Source organism: Sinocyclocheilus grahami, unplaced genomic scaffold (genome assembly GCF_001515645.1).
Source record: "Sinocyclocheilus grahami isolate Dianchi unplaced genomic scaffold, SAMN03320097.WGS_v1.1 scaffold736.1, whole genome shotgun sequence".
In the NCBI taxonomy this organism is placed as follows: Eukaryota; Metazoa; Chordata; class Actinopteri; order Cypriniformes; family Cyprinidae; genus Sinocyclocheilus; species Sinocyclocheilus grahami.
The window spans coordinates 234,891-240,008 of record NW_015505915.1 but is presented as its reverse complement, the minus strand read 5'-3'; the positions used below and the strand labels follow the sequence as shown (position 1 = coordinate 240,008).

General features: G+C 38.6%; 1 pseudogene; it reads right to left on the bottom strand.

Moving 5' to 3' along the window:
- Positions 1-3,920: 3,920 nt before the first annotated feature.
- The window catches only part of LOC107560631 (zinc finger protein neuro-d4-like), a 69,950-nt pseudogene continuing 68,752 nt past the window's right edge, over positions 3,921-5,118 (bottom strand).

The window sequence follows — 5,118 nt, the reverse complement described above, 5'->3', positions numbered from 1 at the left end:
AACACAAAGCAGACTTACAGATAGTAAAGAGCTCATTCTACAAAAGAGGTGCACAATTTTCTTGTCACAAAAAAGGAAAAATGCCCCTCCAAAGAGACGAGGGGGTGGGGGGTGGTGGGGGGGGAGGGGCAAAGTCTCCAAAGCTGGTCTTCAGTTTGTCCAGGAAATCAAAATCGATGGCATCTATAAACGGCAGTAAATTTCACAAACTCCTCCCCCTTTTCCAAAACACCCCGCCCACTAGCATTCTGCCGTTTACAGGTTCAAAGTTCCACGAGAGTTTTAAAGCGCACATACATACAGACGCAACTTCCCCAGAGAGGGTCACAAACACAAAAACATTATTGCAGATTAAGTGTGCTTTCTTCGATTTTTTGTCCTTAAATGATTTAAAAACGATACTATTACAACATGCAAGCAAGTCATCATAAAAAAGAGAACAATCGAACATTTAACGCCCTGTTTTTGAAACAAGGACAGACGTTGCCCGATAAATATACACTTTTATAAATGCACCCTGGCTGAGAGGGAATTTTATGTTGGCTTGTTCAGAATAGGAAGAGGAGGCAGGGATCATGTTGGAAGTACTGAATAAATCATCGGATTTTTCAAATCTACTTTTCTTTCTTTGCTTTTTGCAAACAGAGCAAATTTGACTCTGGTTGATAGACATGCACCTCGGACCTTCTTAATAAAGGGATCTATCTATGCATGAAAACTGTTTGCAGCATTAAGACTTCCCTAAAAGTATATGACTGATATTCTATAATATTTTTCAGATTCAATACAAGTGAAGTTGATCACCACAAAAAAAAAAAAAATTAAATAAAAAATAATTTGTACTTGTCCTTTGTTTTCTTTATAAAAATAAAAAAGCAAACATTTGCAAGAATGATGAGGCATATATTATGGAAGTGAATGGAGATGTAAATGTGAAAAATGTATGTAAGTGCTTTTATGTAAGCTTTTATAAGCTTCTAATGTTGTAAAAGCACTTACATTATTTCTTGATATTTTCATTTTTATGGTTGTTTTAGGCTGATGTTGTCATGGCAACAAAGTTTCAAAATTGGGCATTCACAAAAAAGGTCAGTAACTGTTTTTTCATTCTAAAATCATGTTAACTCTCATACTGTTTGTGTTTTCTGGCTATATTTTTAAAACAGTGAGTATTTTAATACAGTTTGGCCTCATTCACTTCCATTGTAAGTGCCTCACTAGCTACATTTAAATGCACTCAAGTTAAAATCGGACAGAAGGCTTAATCAGACTGAAAAGTCTTAATGTAAACAACTCAATCAATCTGACTGAGCTCGATCCGAATGAAATTTAAATCATATTGAAATGACATTATCGCAGTGGCTTTCTCATACGCAGCAACTGAGCCCCACATATGCACTGAATTTTAGTTTGGAATGTATATAATGCACATGTAAACAAATATGTGAATTGGATTGTAACGTTTAAGGTTCATATAAACAGATCTTTCAGAATCTGAATTCGGGTAGATTCATTTCGAGTGACGAAATTAAGTGCTTGTAAACTGTAGAGGTCTGGGTGGGATGGATTGTTCAATTCTGCTCCCACAGAAATATGTTATATTTTGTCCTGTTCACACCTACAGCTTTCACGTTTTGTCCCACTCGTGTCCGCAAATGCCTGCAGTAAGAGGTCTACACACAGATTTTTCCGTCTCGTTGCAGTGTCATAGCCTATTTTTTTCCCTCCACACACAGCGCTTTAGATCTCAAGTGCTTGTTGCAATTGTCGCAGCAGGTAAAAAAAAAAACGTACGCTGTTGCATACAGTGAAAAACACTGAAAATGTCCAAACCTGCACCTGTAAATCATTTATTTTTTGTTGTTCCTGTTAAAAACTTAAAGAAAATATGGATTAACTAGATAATTATGTTTTGCCCCATTAGTTACTTTTTTCTCCTGCTTCTTATGCACATATCTATGGAAGCACACTTCTGCATATATTAATATTTTAATCTCGGTAGAGGTTAGGATCTTCAGGACCCAATGCAACAGAGTTTTGAATGCTGAGAGCAGGTGTGGGCGCGACGATACTGATATTTATGGAATCTTATCGCTGCCATGGAATTTATATCTCACAATTCAGACTTTTTCGAGTCAGAATTGTGGGACAGTTGCAAGACAGAACTGCGAGATATAAACTGAGAATCGTGAGATATATACTCAAAATTCTGCGAAAAAGTCTGAATTGTGAAATTTATAGTTACCTTATATATATATATATATATATATATATATACAGTAGGGAAAATATTTATTTGATCCCCGGCTGATTTTGTAAGTTTGCCCTCTTACAAAGAAATGAAGGGTCTGTAATTTTTATGGTAGGTTTATTTTAACATATAGAGAGAATACCTACCAAAAAATCCAGAAAAAACACATTATATAAAGGTTAGAAATTGATTTGCATTTTAGTGAGTGAAATAAGTATTTGATCCCCAAGCAAAACATGACTTAGTACTTGGTGCAGAAACCCTCGTTGGCAAGCACGGAGGTGAGATGTGTTTTGTAGTTGGTCACCAGGTTTGCACACATCTCAGGAGGGATTTTGGTCCACTCCTCTTTACAGATCCTCTCAAAATCCTTAAGGTTTCTTGGCTGTCGTTTGGCGACTCGAAGTTTCAGCTCCCTCCAGAGATTTTCTATAGGATTGAGGTCTGGAGACTGACTAGGCCACTCCATGACTTTAATGTGCTTCTTCTTGAGCCACTTCTTTGTTGGCGGTATGTTTCGGGTCATTGTCATGCTGGAAGACCCATCCATGACCGATCTTCAGTGTTCTGGCTGAGGGAAGGAGGTTCTCGTCCAAGATTTTACAGTACATGGCCCCGTCCATTTGTCCCTCAATGCTGTGAAGTCGTCCTGTACCCTTAGCAGAAAAACAGCCCCTAAGCATAATGTTTCCACCTCCGTGCTTGACTGTAGGGATGGTGTTCTTGGGGTCATAGTCAGCATTTCTCTCCCTCCAAACATGGTGAGTCGAGTTAATGCCAAAGAGCTCAATTTTGGTCTCATCTCACCACAGCACTTTCTCCCAAGCCTTCTCTGAATCATTTAGATGTTATTTGGCAAACTTTAATTGGGCCTGTACATGTGCTTTCTTGAGCAGGGGGACTTGCAGGTGCTGCAGGATTTAAGTCCATTGCGGCGTAGTGTGTTACCAATGTTTTGCTTGGTGACTGTGGTCCCAACTGCCTTAAGATCATTAACCAGCTCCTCCCGTGTAGTTTGGGGCTGATCCCTCACCTTTCTCATGATCATCCTTACCCCAAGAGGCGAGATCTTGCACGGAGCTCCAGACCCGAGGCCGATTGATGGTTGTTTTTTATTTCTTCCATTTCCGAATAATCACACCAACAGTTGTCTCCTTCTCACCAGGCTTCTTGCTGATGGTCTTGTAGCCCATTCCAGCCTTGTGCAGATCTACAATCTTGTCTCTGACATACTTTGACAGCTCTTTGTCTTGCCCATGGTGATGGGAGAGGTTGGAATTGAAGATACAGATTGTGTGGACATGTGTCTTATACACCTAACGAGCAGACATTAGGGGTAACTACTTAAAGTGGCAGGATTAATCTGTGTTCCACATGGGCACATAACCAGAATTGGGAGCCAGAATTCTTGCTGGTTGGTAGGGGTTTCAAATTCTTATTTCACTCACGGAAATGCAAATCAATTTCTAACCTTTATATAATGTGTTTTTTCTGGATTTTTTGGGTTGATATTCTGTCTCTATCCGTTAAAATAAACCTACCATAAAAATGACAGACCCTTAATTTCTTTGTAAGTGGGCAAACTTACAAAATCAGTAGGGGATCAACTAAATATTTTCCCCCACTTTATGTGTATATATATATACTGTATATATATATTTTTTTTTCATGGCAGAAATAAGATTGTGTTGGGTCCCGCAGATCCCAACCTTTCCCTCACTGTAACTACGAGTTTTGGATTTTTTAAAGAAAATAAGTGACAAGTTTTGTGGTAATCAACATTACTCCACAAGTGTTGTAGATTAACTTTTATCAAACCAGGGGTATTCCTTTTAATACAGATTTGTGTTGCAAGAACCAAAAAGTTGTACCTTCAAGGGATATTAATTATTGAAGAATTCATTCATCTCTACAACAGAAGTCTAATTACAGCTAGAATAAGGCCAAACTGAATGACTAAACATGATCTCATTACGTGCTGGTGTCTGCTCCTGAAGAATATACTGCTAAGAATCAATGGCACACTGATACCATCTCTCACCAGAGCTAAACCAACCAAAAGCTGTGGTGAGATCATGTGGCACTTGTCTCAACTGCAGTTGGTGCGTCATCTAGTGTCACAGAGACTCCTCCCACTGATACGCCCCCCTTAGACTCGTGCAAAATGTCTCCTCAGCGACAAACCGTTTGGCACTACTTGTTTAACCACCATAAGATCAAGCCAGGCAAGAAGAAGACCTCTCTGATCCATGAAGGAAACAACTCTTTGGGGGACTGTTAAGGAAAGGTCTGAGCCCCAATTGACATACAAAAATGTTAGTCGCACCCTACGTTTTCCTTGCAGTCACCATACAGGCAATGGGCAGATGAAACATGTTCTCTTCTGGTGGATGTTGGGGGAGTCTCTTTGGATCTGTGGTGATGGGATAGAGTAGGATGAGACTGCTAGGGTGAAGTAGGGCACGGAGATTAGGTTAGTGTGATGTAGGCGGACGCTTTTTCCTTTAGCTGGCGCAGACACAGATGGCAACTCCAGCTCCCTGCAAAGGAAGAGCCACAAATGTTGTATAATATTGAGGCAAGTAATATTTGGCCTAAGTTAGAAATAGCAGTTCTTGTACACTGCAAAATGTATTGTTTATCAGTATTTTTGGTCTTTTTTGTTTTTGTTTTTAGACAATATATCTTGAATGCAGTTTGTTTTTCTTATCACATTATCAAATAGTGTTATGTTGTTTTAAGTACAAACCTCTGTAAAATGGGCTAGATTTAAGCTTAAAAACACAAAAATATTTTTACTGTATTTGAAAGAAAAATTATATATACAGTATATATATATATATATATATATATATATACACTGTATA